Source organism: Nomascus leucogenys, unplaced genomic scaffold (assembly GCF_006542625.1).
Source record: "Nomascus leucogenys isolate Asia unplaced genomic scaffold, Asia_NLE_v1 Super-Scaffold_285, whole genome shotgun sequence".
NCBI lineage: Eukaryota > Metazoa > Chordata > Mammalia > Primates > Hylobatidae > Nomascus > Nomascus leucogenys.
In genome coordinates, this window is record NW_022095770.1 from 102,355 (window position 1) to 115,956 (window position 13,602).

The window sequence follows — 13,602 nt, forward strand, 5'->3', positions numbered from 1 at the left end:
TCAAATGGTATTTCTAGTTCTAGATCTTGAGGAATCACCACAGTTTTCCACAATGGTTGAACTAGTTTACAGTCCCACCAACAGCATAAAAGCATTCCTATTTCTCCACATCCTCTCCAGCACCTGTTGTTTCCTGACTTTTTAATGATTGACATTGTAACTGGTGTGAGATGGTATCTCATTGTGGTTTTGATTTGCATTTCTCTGACGGCCAGTGATGATGAGCATTTTTTCATGTGTCTGTTGGTTGTATAAATGTCTTCTTTTGAGAAGTGTCTGCTCATATCCTTTGCCCACTTTTTGATGGGGTTGTTTCATTTTTTATTGTAAATTTGTTTAAGTTCTTTGTAGATTCTGGATATTAGCCCTTTGTCAGAAGGGTAGATTGTAAAAATTTTCTCCCATTCTGTAGGTTGCCTGTTCACTCTGATGGTAGTTTCTTTTGCTGTGCAGAAGCTCTTTAGTTTAGATTCCATTTGTCAATTTTGGCTTTTGTTGCCATTGCTTTTGGTGTTTTAGTCATGAAGTCTTTGCCCCTGCCTATGTCCTGAATGGTATTGCCTAGGTTTTCTTCTAGGGTTTTTATGGTTTTAGATCTTATGTTTAAGTCTTTAATCCACCTTGAGTTAATTTTTGTATAAGGTGTAAGGAAGGGGTCCAGTTTCAGTTTTCTGCATATGGCTAGTCAGTTTTCCCAATGCCATTTATTAAATAGGGAATCCTTTCCTCATTGCCTGTTTCAGTCTATCCAATTTCTAGATTTATTTATCATTGTCTTTGTTAGAGACAGGCCTCACTTTGTTGCCCAGGCTGGTTTTGAACTCCTGTCCTCAAGTGATCCTCCCGCCTTGGTCTCCCAAAGTACCGGGATTACAGGCGGCAGCCCCCGCGCCCGCCGAAGCCTGTATTAAGCCCTTTTATGCTCACTCTGCGGTACTGCAGAGAGGGCAGGGAGGAAGCAGAGGTGCCCTGGCATCTTCAGCTGGAGGTGAGCAGGGTGCTGAGGGTGGGAGAGGCCGGGCGCCTGGAGATGGGAGGCAGGACCGCACCTTCACAGGGACACTGCCACCCTACCCCGGAGGTCAGGGCCTCTCGCCCAGCTCTGGCTCTGAGGTCCTGGAGGGAGGGAGATGCTGTTGCGATTCAGAAGATCAGGGGAGGGCCCCATTCGAGAAGAGTGAAAATCCTGAGCCTGAAGCAGTTGAACCGGTTGGAGCCCAGGCTTTAGAGGGTGGCGTTGGGAAGAGGGTCTGGCGCCGCCCTGTAGACTGTTGAGGCTCACGGGGCCGAAGGCTCCAGCATTAACATTAATGGTGAAAAAAAAGGAAAAGCTGATATCCTTTTTTTTTTTTTTTTTTTTTTTGAGATGGAGTCTCGCTCTGTCGCCCAGGCTGAAGTGCAATGGCACGATCTCGGCTCACTGCAAGCTCCGCCTCCTGGGTTCACGCCATTCTCCTGCCTCAGCCTCCCGAGTAGCTGGGACTACAGGCGCCCGCCGCCACTCCTGGCTAATTTTTTGCATTTTTAGTAGAGAGGGGGTTTCACCGTGAAATACATTAAAACAGAAATACACTTTGATTTCCTTTAGGGCCTGCTATCTCTCATGTGATGTTAAACCAGAGTCAGGCTGGAGTTGGTATCTTAATGGCTGAGAATCTGTTCTGTCAGTCTTAGGATTCTGTTTTTGTTTTGTTTTTTTTGAGATGGAGTCTCACTCTGTCGGCCAGGCTGGAGTACAGTGGCGCTATCTCGGCTCACTGCAAGCTCTGCCTCCTGGGTTCACACCATTCTCCTGGCTCAGCCTCCCGAGTAGCTGGGACTACAGGCACCTGCCACTATGCCCGGCTAATTTTTTTAATTTATTTTTATTTTTTAATTTTTTTTAGACAGAGTCTCGCTCTGTCGCCCAGGCTAGAGTGCAGTGGCGCGATCTCAGCTCACTGCAAGCTCTGCCTCCTGGGTTCACGCCATTCTCCTGCCTCAGCCTCACGACTAGCTGGGAGTACAGGCGCCCACCACCATGCCCGGCCAATTTTTTTTTGTATTTTTAGTAGAGACAGGGTTTCACCGTGTTAGCCAGGATAGTCTCGATCTCCTGACCTCATGATCTGCCCATCTCGGCCTCCCAAAGTGCTGGGATTACAGGCGTGAGCCACCGTGCCTGGCCAATTTTTTGTATTTTTTAGTAGAGACCGGGTTTCACCGTGTTAGCCAGGGTGGTCTCGATCTCCTGACTTTGTGATCCACCCGCCTTGGCCTCCCAAAGTGCTGGGATTACAGGCGTGAGCCACAGCGCCTGGCCCAGGATTCTGCTTTAATGTTAATGCTGGTCAGTTGTGTCCAAGCTCCAAAAGGGAGAGGCTAGGATGAGGCATGGCCCACGCCCCACTTGCTGTCATTGCCTGAACTCAGTTTTTAGGTTTTTTCGAAATCCCTTTGACCAAGAGGGGCCCATCCAGGCAGTTAGGGGGCTTAGAATTTTATTTTTGGTTTACAGCACTCACTCAGGAATCGGGTTTTCCTGGGCTGGGGTTGGCTTCCTTCTGGAAGAAGGGGTGGTGGAGTCAGGCCACTTATCAGCCCTGGGACTTCAGGAACTTCCTTGACCTGGGTCAGCTGCCATTTCCTTATCTGTCAGGTGGAGATAATAAAACAGCACTCCTAGGGTGCTCAGGAGGACTATAAATTAGGCAATATATGTAAAGAGAATCGAGCCCATTTAACTTTTCTTGGTTTTTTTAACTTCTTTGTGCGGTGATTGTTTGAGAGCTGAGACAGCCATCACCTTTCCCTGCGTTCCCCTGATGCTCAGCCAGGTGTTCGCTAGAGATTTGTTTACATGTGAATGTGCCTGCCTAGCCCAGGTCTGTCCAAGTTGCTGGGGTGGGACCAAGCCAGCCAGCAGCCCCCTCAGGCTCAGGCTGTAAGTCCCCACCCCACCCGACCCCACCCACTCCCAGGAAGAAGCCGGCAGCCTTGAGGGATTTAACCACTCATTGACTTGATTTAGGCAATGGCATTCTTGATCTGTAGGTTTAGGTGGCCACATCCACTGGGATGACAGATACCAAGTACAACATATCAGGTACAGGTACATATCAGGCCCTGTGACAGGCGTTTACACATTCTCCAACTGAGAGGTCTGTGCATGCCTACCTGGTTAGTGGCAAATTGCGATGAGACCTCATGGTCGTCCCGATTAGACAAGTCCCTGTCTGTGCTGCTCAAGCCAGACCCTCAAAGCCCGAATGAGAAGCAGAAGTGCAGCAAGGGAGCCCTTTCCTTTTGAAGCCGTTCCAGTTGTACTTTTTACTGATGAGCTGGCAGACATTGGACTGGGACAGGAGGGGTGGGGGCAGGGTGTTGCAGGTCCTGCCACCTTCAGCTGCAGCCTCCCCCTCGAACCCACAGCTCCATATCTGAATCAGCCTGTCGTTCCCTGCCAACAGGTTTTGATCCTACAGGGCCCTGGCTTTCTGGGCAGCATTTGATGTGAAGTGCCCTTACCACCCACTCCTTGGGGTGGACCCACCCCCGGCACCCAGGACTCCTTGCCTCCCAAGTACTGAGCCCCCTGGACTTTCCTTCCTGGTTTCATTCCTTCAAATCCATTCTCAGTTTTTATTTTTGTGTTCTTCAAAGGCCTTTTGGCTGCAGTACGAGTAAGAGAGGCTGACCTCCTACTGCTTGCTGGGAATGGACTCTGGCTGGTGAGGAGTTGCCTGCTCATTCATCTGGCTGCCATCTGTCTCGAGGTGTCATGTGATTCTCTGAGGGAGCAGCTGCGTGCGTGGAGATGCTCTCAGTGGTGGAGAATGGACTGGACCCCCAGGCTGCCACGCCGGTAGGTGGGCAAGGGAGGATCAAGGGTGGGGAAGGGCTGCAGGAGACAGTCATTTCATCGGCTTGGCTCACTTCGAAATGAATGGGCACTGTCCTGCAAGAGAGGCCAGGCTGAGAAAAAGTTACAACACAAGCAGGCTCCAAGGAGACCCTGTCCTTTTTTTTTTTTTTTTTTTTTTTTTTTTTTGAGAAAGAGTCACGCTCTGTCGCCTAGGCTGGAGTGCAGTGGCGTGATCTCGGCTCACTGCAAGCTGCACCTCCTGGGTTCACGCCATTCTCCTGCCTCAGCCTCCCAAGTAGCTGGGACTACAGGCACCCGCCACCACGCTCGGCTAATTTTTTGTATTTTTAGTAAAGACAGGGTTTCACCGTGTTAGCCAGGATGGTCTCAATCTCCTAACCTCGTGATCCACCCGCCTCAGCCTCCTAAAGCGCTGGGATTACAGGCATGAGCCACCGCATCTGGCCTTACGTATACTTTAAACAAAAGTGAGATAAATAATATTTAAAGATATAGGTCAAATTTCATTGATAGATTCTCCAATATTATTTTGACACACTATATTTGAATTTTCGGATACTTCTTAAAATATATGCTATTGTTTCTATCTAAGTGGTACCTAGAAGTTTCTGTTATACAGGTATTTATTCCTTTTTTTTTTTTTTTTTTTTGAGACGGAGTCTCGCTCTGTCGCCCAGGCTGAAGTGCACTGGCATGATCTCGGCTCACTGCAAGCTACGCCTCCCAGGTTCATGCCATTCTCCTGCCTCAGCCTCCCGAGTAGCTGGGACTACAGGCGCCCGCCACCACGCCAAGCTAATTTTTTGTATTTTTAGTACAGACGGGGTTTCACCGTGTTAGCCAGGATGGTCTCAATCTGCTGACCTCGTGATCCGCCCATCTCGGCCTCCCAAAGTGCTGGGATTACAGGCGTGAGCCACTGCACTCATCCTATTCTTTTTTTTTTGTTTTTGAGATGGAGTTTCATTCTTGTTGCCCAGGCTGGAGTGCAATGGCACAATCTCGGCTCACCACAACCTCCACCTCCCGGGTTAAAGCAATTCTCCTGCCTCAGCCTCCCAAGCAGCTGGGACTACAGGTATGTGATTTTTTGTATTTTTAGTAGAGATGGGGTTTCTCCATGTTGGTCAGGCTGGTCTCAAACTCCCAACCACAGGTGATCCACCCGCCTCAGCCTCATAAAAGTGCTGGGATTACAAGCGTGAGCCACCGCGACTGGCCAATAAAGGTATTTATTACAGCAGAATTTAACTTTGAGAAACTTTGTTGGTACTCCTGCTTCTATCCACTGTTTCTGGGACTGCTGCCCTTGGAGAAAGCAGACAACCCAGCTACCCATAGGGGTCTCTGCTAAGGAGCTCTGTCAAATTACCGGAAGATTCCTTACTGCAGAATCCAGGTACCACAAATGGCTGCTATTCCACTGTGGAATGCAGCTGTAATTCTGCCCCTGAGAAGATGGAGAAATGACTATGGTGGCTTCTTTGCTCCTGATGCTCTAATTAGAACAGTCAGGCAGCATACCTAGAGTCTAAAGACACAAACAAGATCAGAACTTCTAACTAAGATCACTCTCCCTTCAGTCTCAGTGAAGAGCACATCTAACTAGTCAAGTCTGGAAGTCACAATTCAGGTGCCACCCTGCTAGGTGAGGGAAATGCAAGGACACTCACTCTGCAAGGACTTCTGTCTGCAAGGCGGGTTGTGGTCTGGGGCAGCATCCAAGGTAAGGGATCGGATTATTGTCTCACACACAAATTGGGTCCCACTCAGGTCTTCTTCTGCTTCCTCCACAGAAGCAATGTTCTCAGCCTTCCTCTTTACTGACACCATAGAATCTGAAAGACACACGAACCTTGTCTGCACTTGGTGTTTAAAGTGCTGAGGAACATTCACCAGTCATTACCCATGCTAAAACTAAACCAAGGAATAGCCGCTATCTGTGCCACGTGAAGGTGAGGAGACTTCAAAACATGAGATGCTACAGAAAGAAAGCGCATTTACATGCTAAAGTAGGGTCAGTAGGGGATAGCCGTAAAATAGGGTATGATATGGAAAGGGAGGATGAAAATACTTTACAAATGTTTAATCCCTTACCAAGATGTGCTTTAAATCCTGCCCCTTCATTCTCTTCCTCTATCTGCCCCAAGCCTGGCTTCTCTATTAAAGGACTGTCATGTGGCAGAGGAGACATGCAGGGAGTCATATCCGGAGAATGATGACAGGAGAACCATCAATCAAGAGAAAGCATCATATCATCAACAGTCAGTGTCCAGAAGTAGCAGTTCGTAGGCTTCTTGCCTCCTGCAGGGCTAAAATAAACCAAGATATGCTTTGAGGTCTGTTACAAAAAACTTCTCCACACCAAAATGTACGCAAAATATCTCAGATCTATCAGTGCAGGAAGAATCACAGTTACTTAGCCTGGAAAGCTGTGGCCAAGACACAAAACCATGAACATAAAGGAACAAAAGGACACAAATGTCCAGAGAAAAAAAGAGAAGACGATTTCTTTATGGTGGAAAAACCTTGCAAGAACTTGTATTATTGCTTCTTTTTTTTTTTTTTTTTTTGAGATGGAGTCTCGCTCTGTTGCCCAGGCTAGAGTGCAGTGGCACAATCTCGGCTCACTGCAACCTCCGCCTCCCAGGTTCAAGCAATTCTCTGCCTCAGCCTCCCGAGTAGCTGGGATTACAGGCACCTGCTACCATGCCCAGCTAATTTTTGTATTTTTAGTAAAGATGGGGTTTCACCATCTTGGCCAGGCTGGTCTTGAACTTCTGAGCTTGTGATCCACCCCCTGCGGCCTCCCAAAGTGCTGGGATTATAGGCATGAGCAACTGTGCCAGGTTTCTCTTTTTTTTTTTTTTTTTGAGTTGGGGTTTCACTCTGTCGTCCAGGCTGGAGAACAGTGGCGTGATCTTGGCTCAATGCAACCGCTGTCTCGTGGGCTCAAGGGATCCTCCTTCAGTCTCCCCAGTAGATGGGACCACAGGTGCAGGCCACCATGCTCAGCTGATTTTTTTTTTTTTTTTTTTTTTTTGAGACGGAGTTTGCTCGTTGCCCACGCTGGAGTGCAATGATGCGATCTCAGCTCACCACAACCTCCACCTTCCGGGTTCAAGCAATTCTCTGCCTCAGCGTCCCAAGTAGCTAGGATTATAGGCACCTGCCACCATGCCCAGCTAATTTTTGTATTTTTAGTAGAGATGGGGTTTCATGATCTTGGCCAGGCTGGTCTTGAACTTCTGACCTTGTGATTCACCTGCCTCAGCCTCCCGAAGTGCTGGGATTACAGGTGTGAGCCACCGCGCCCAGCCTTTTGTTTTGTTTTGTTTTTTTGAGATGGAGTTTCACTCTGTCGTCCGGGCTAGAGAGCACTGGCGCGATCTTGGCTCACTGCAACTTCCACCTCCTGGCCTCAAGGGATCCTCCTACTTCAGTCTCCCCATTAGCTGGGACCACGGGTGCAGGCCACCACGCCCAGCTAATCCAAAGCAGATCACCTGAGGTCAGGAGTTCGAGACCAGCCTAGCAAACATGGTGAAAACACCATTTCTACTAAAAATACAAAAATTAGGCCAGGCGTGGTGGCTCATACCTGTAATTCCAGCACTTTGGGAGGCCAAGGTGGGCGGATCACCTGAGGTCAGGAGTTCGAGACCAGCCTGACATGGAGAAACCCCGTCTCTACTAAAAATACAAAAAAAATTAGCCAGGCGTGGTGGTGCATGTCTGTAGTCCCAACTACTCGGGAGGCTGAGGCGGGAGAATTGCTTGAAACTGGGAGGTGGAGGTTGTAGTGAGCCGAGATCGTGCCATTGCACTCCAGCCTGGGCAACAAGAACAAAACTCCGTCTCAAAAAAAAAAAAAAAAAGCATTCAATGGGTAACTACATCTGAGGTGATGGATGTGTTAATTAGCTTGATTGTGGTAATCATTTCACAACGTATACATATTTCAAAACATCACATTTTATACCTTAAATCCAAATTTTTAAAAATCAGAAACTAAAAACAAAAAAAAGCATTCCATGTCCACAAAGTGGCTGTGATCTCTGCCTTAAATATAAGAATGTATGGGCTACAGAGAACAGTGAGGTGGGCTGCGCACAGTGGCTCATGCCTGTAATCCCAGCACTCTGGGAGGCTGAGACAGGCGGATCACTTGAGGTAAGGAGTTTGAGACCAGCCTGGCCAACATGGCGAAACCCTGTCTCTACTAAAAACTACAGAATAAATTACCTGGGTGTGGTGGTGCACACCTGTAATCCCAGCTACTTGGGAGGCTGAGGCATGAGATTCGCTTGAACCCCAGAGGTGGAGGTTGCAGTGAGCCGAGATTACACCACTGCACTCCAGCCTAAGCGATAGCGTGAGACTGTGTCTCAAAGAAAAAAAAAAAAGGAGAGAACAGAGTGAGGGAAAGAGGTGAAAAATGTGAACTAGAAAACATAGTTCTAGACCAGGCATGATGGTGCACACCCATAGTCCCAGCTACTTGGGAGGCTGAGGCAGCAGGATTACTTAAGCCCAGGAGTTCAAGCCTGGCCTGGGTAACATAGCAAGACCCGGTCTCTCTAGGAAAAAAAAAAAAAAAAAAAAAGCATCAAGGCACTGTTCTAGAGATGTCTTTTTTTTTTTTTTTTTTTGAGATGGAGTTTCCCTCTTGTTGCCCAGGCTGGAGTGCAATGGCATGATCTCAGCTCACTGCAATCTCTGCCTCCTAGGTTCAAATGATTCTCCTGCCTTAGCCTCCCAAGTAGCTGGGATTATAGGCATGAGCAACCACACGTGGCTAATTTTTTGTATTTAGTAGAGACAGGGTTTCGCCATGTGGGTCAGGCTGGTCTTGAACTGCTGACCTTGGGTGATCTGCCTGCCTCGGTCTCTGAAAGTGCTGGGATTACAGGCGTGAGCCACCACGCCCGGCCAGGTTATTTTATTTTATTTTATTTTTGAGATGGAGTCTCGCTCTGTCGCCCAGCCTGGAGTGCACTGGTGTGATCTTGGCTCACTGCAAGCTCCGGCTCCCCGGTTCACACCATTCTCCTGCCTCAGCCTCCCGAGTAGCTGGGACTACAGGCACCTGCCACCAAGCCCGGCTAATTTTTTGTATTTTTAATAGAGACGGGGTTTCATCGTGTTAGCCAGGATGGTCTCGACCTCCTGACCTTGTGATCCGCCCACCTCGGCCTCCCAAAGTGCTGGAATTACAGGTGTGACCCACCACGCGCAGCCATTTATTTGTATTTTTAAACACTAGAACAGTAGCACAAAGACCAGCAAAGAGATGGGACTATAACTGAGAAGGACCTTTTTATTATGAATTGCCTTTTGCTGAGTGTCGTCCCCATTCATCAGTCTCTCTAAAAATAGGTTTCACTGTGTTTATACTTATTAGCCTCTCCCCGTAACTAATGGAATTCAGGTTTGAGTTTCAGTCAATAAATATTTTAGGCCAGGCACAGTGGCTCATGCCTATAATCCCAGAACTTTGGGAGGCGAAGGCTGGCAGATTGCTTGAGCCCAAGAGTTCCAGATCAGCCTGGGAAACATGGCGAAACCCTGTCTCTACAAAAAATACAAAAAGTTAGCCGGGCGTGGTGACGTGTGTCTGTAGTTCCAGCTACTCGGGAGGCTGAGGTGGGAGGATCACTTAAGCCTGGGAGGTGGAGGTTGCAGCAACCCCAGATTGTGCCACTGCATGCCAGCCTGGATGACAGAGCACAACCCTGTTTAAAAAAAAAAACAAAAAAAAAAACCACCCATAATAATATTTTTAAAATTATTTGAAAATGAGATTAAATAATCATTACCTTAAGCGCTTCTTCATATTCTCCTAAAAGGACAAAAAATATACACTGTCATAGTTCTTCACACACCCCAAAAGATTCTATTATTTTTAAATTATTTTTATTTTGTACACATCCATTCATTCATTCAAGAACCAAAGATTCTATAAGATTAAGTATAGCCAATTATTTGTATTTTGTACACATTCATTCATTCATTCAAGAATCAAAGAATCTGTAAGATTAAGGATAGCCAATCCTAAAGATGGACTGTACAACATGAGGGATATATTATAGTTAAATAATCATATATTATATTCATGATTTTTGCTAAATAAGTAGATTATGGCTGGTTTCTGGGGAGGGCTCAGGGCACCACAGGGCCACTATAATGAGATGATGGATATGTTAATTTCTTTCACTATACTAACCATTGCCACGTAACATTTTGGTCAACCACATGTATGATGGTGATCCCATAAGATTATAATGCCACATTTTTACTGTACCTACTGTACAAATGCAACACCATGGGAATACTTATATGTGTTGAACTGGGAGGCATATTAATTTCAGAGGACTGGCATGTTAAATATGAGAACTTCCCAATAAAGGTGTCCTTAGGGTCCATTCAAAGGCATCATCCTATATACAAAAAAAATGCTATACGATAAAATCCCCTAGGTAACTAATGTCCATCAGTGCAATGTCAATTTATAGTATACCAAATTCCAAACTCTAAAATTAATACTGCAATAAGGTTTGAGTATAAATAGAAATGCCTCAATGAGCAGATTAAGGCTTTTAAATAAGGCTGAACAGACTCTCTCAGGGACTCACCTTGACTGTTGATGGATACCCATAAAAGAAAAAAAAAACAATAGTGAATTATATGTGTCTCATCAATTGAGCATTTCTGTTACTAGGACTAGCCCCATAGGACAGACAAAAACTCAGGCCAAGCGTTCAGCTTTTCCGTATCACCTGTTGGTCATGAATAATACTTAAGAAATTTTATTGCTTATCTACTGTGCCCTCCTTTAGTTCAGATACATTAAAAGGCAGTGCAATATAATGGTTAGGAGCTTGAGTTCTATAGCCAAAGGGTATGGACTGAACCCCTACTTTACTACTTCCAAGTTTTTGTGCATTTAGGCAAGTTATTTCACCTCTCTATGCCTCCGTTTCCTCATGGGTAAAATAGTGATGATAATAATGTACTGAATAGATGGTATTGTTGCTAGTCTGACACACTGTAACCACTCAATAAAGCTTAGCCATTAGCCCGGGCAACAAAGTGAGATCCCATCCCTCCAAAGAATTAAAAAATTTTGCTAGATGCAAAGGCGTGTCCTAGCTACCCAGAAGGCTGCAGTGGGATGATTCCTTGAACCCAGGAGCAGTGAGCTATGATCATGCCAATGCACTCCAGCCTGGGCAACAGAGTGAGACTCTGTCTCTTTAAAAAAAAAAAAAAAAAGTCTAGCCATTATATTTGTATTATTATAAACTAAGTGGTAGCTTGTGCTATATGTGAACTTAGGGTCACTATATAATTTTAAAAGTTATCTTGGCCAGATGTAGCTCACGACTGTAATCCCAGCACTTTGGGAGGCTGAGGCAGGCCGATCACTTGAGCCCAGGAGTTTAAGACCAGCTTGGCCAACATGGTGAAATACGGTCTCTACTAAAAATACAAAAATTAGCCAGGCATGGTGGTGTACACCTGTAATCCGAGCTACTCGGGAGGCTGAGACAGAAGAATTGCTTGAACCCAGGAGCTGGAGGTTGCAGTGAGCAGAAATTGCACCACTGCACTCCAGCCTAGGCGATGGAGTGAGGCTCCGTCTCAAAAAAAAAAAAAAAGAAAAAAAAAAGTTATCTCAGGCCAGACATGGTGTCGCACACCTGTAATCCCAGCATTTTGGGAGGCTGAGGTGGGAGGACTGCTTGGGCCCAGGAGTTCAAGACTGGCCTGAGCAACATAGTGAGACCTGTTTCCTTTTTTTTTTTTTTTTTTTAAGTGAAAAGTTATCTCGGAGATATTCTTCAGTGTTGCTTCTCCATTTCTCAATTCCATCTGAGATGCTGCAAGTCTTCTTAGAATATTCAATTATCAAGTATATTTAAACCACCACACAAATGAGCTAAACACTATTTTGAATTATTAAAGCCCATATCACTGGAGAAATAAGATCCCTATTCTGAACACCTAGCAATAAGTACCATAATATACTTTACCTCTTCATTTTCCTCATCCAGGTATTCAGATCAAATGAAACTTTTACCTACAAAAGAAATACACATTTAAAGGCAGGTTATAATGTACACAGAAGTCAAAGGATGAGTTGGGCATATTTCATTAAATATTAAATATTTATATGGTCAAAAAAATCCACAAAATCAAAAGACAAACAACAAACAACCATAACAACCCATAACAAAGGGTTAATATCTGCAACACACCCAGAGTATCAGCAAAACTGCTAATGATAAAATTAACCCAGGAAAAAGTATACATAAAATTCATAGAAGAAAAAATCAGAACATCTAACAAATACCTCAGAAGACTTTCAAACTTTCTGGTAGTCAGAACAATGCAGATTGAAAGCAATGAGATATCATCTTATCAGAACAGCAAATTGTGTGTGTGTGTGTGTGTGTGTGTGTGTGTGCGCACGCACAAAAAATGGGAAGACTTGGGTTCCAGACACAGCTCTGGCCCATTACTAGACATAAAACTGTGAGCAGGTCAGTTCACCTTTGAGCTTCAGTTCTTCAATCTGTAAAACAGGTCTAATAGGCCGGGCGCGGTGGCTCACGCCTGTAATCCCAGCACTTTGGGAGGCCGAGGCGGGCGGATCACAAGGTCAGGAGATCGAGACCATCCTGGGTAACATGGTGAAACCCTGTCTCTATAAAAAATACAAAAAATTGGCCGGACGTGGTGGCGGGCACCTGTAGTCCCAGCTACTCAGGAGGCTGAGGCAGGAGAATGGCGTGAACCCAGGAGGCGGAGCTTGCAGTAAGCCGAGATTGCGCCACTGCACTCCAGCCTGAGTGACAGAGCCAGACTCTGTCTCAACCAAAAAAAAAAAAAAAATAGGTCTAATATATCTGCTTTGCCGATCTCAGTGTTACCATAAGGATCAAATTTAAAATGTATATGCAAGTTCTTTCAAAATGTCATTCAAATATAAAAAATATTATAATAAAGGCCAGGCACAGTGGCTCATGTCTGTAATCCCAGGATTTTGGGAAGCAGAGGCAGGCAGATCGCTTGAGTCCAGGAGTTCGAGACCAGCCTTCCCAACATGGTGAAACTTCGTCTCTACTAAAAATACAAAAATTAGTTGTGTGTAGTGGCGCAGGCCTGTATTCCCAGCTACTCAGAAGGCTGAAGCAAGAGAATTGCTTGAACCTGGGAGGCAAGGTTGCAGTGAGCCAAGATCATGCCACTGCACTCCTGCCTGGGTGACAGAGTGAGACTCTGTCTCAAAAATAAAATAAAAAATTGGCCCAGTGTGGTGGCTCATGCTTGTAATCCTAGCACTTTGGGAGGCTGAAGTGGATGAATCGTGAACTTAGGAGTTGAAGACCAGCCTGGGCAACAAAGCCAGACCCCGTCTCCTTAAAAAAATTAAGTTCAACTAAACATTTTTAAAAATAATAAACCAGTCGTTAGAACCATAAACCTGTACTGTTTTTGACAATGTAACGCACTGCCCTGTAAAACACTGCAATTAAGACTGTTATTTTAAGGACCCTGAAGTCTGTGAAGATCAGGCACTTTTTTGAAACCCTAAGACAATTATCCCCCAATTTTCTCCATTCTTTGTTTCTACCTAGAACCAAGTTCACCACCAAAATACAGTCCTGCTGACATCAAGTATTCATTCATATGAAATGTAATTACTGGGGTCCTTAAAATTTGGGCAAAAT

General features: G+C 45.6%; 1 long non-coding RNA gene across 1 annotated transcript; it reads right to left on the minus strand.

Moving 5' to 3' along the window:
• Nucleotides 1-5,624: 5,624 nt before the first annotated feature.
• Nucleotides 5,625-11,950, minus strand: LOC115833609. The gene is made up of 4 exons (XR_004028993.1): nucleotides 11,902-11,950; nucleotides 9,685-9,707; nucleotides 5,963-6,177; nucleotides 5,625-5,703 (listed from the first exon to the last, which is right to left on the minus strand). It is a non-coding gene; the product is annotated as an uncharacterized LOC115833609 (long non-coding RNA).
• Nucleotides 11,951-13,602: the final 1,652 nt, after the last annotated feature.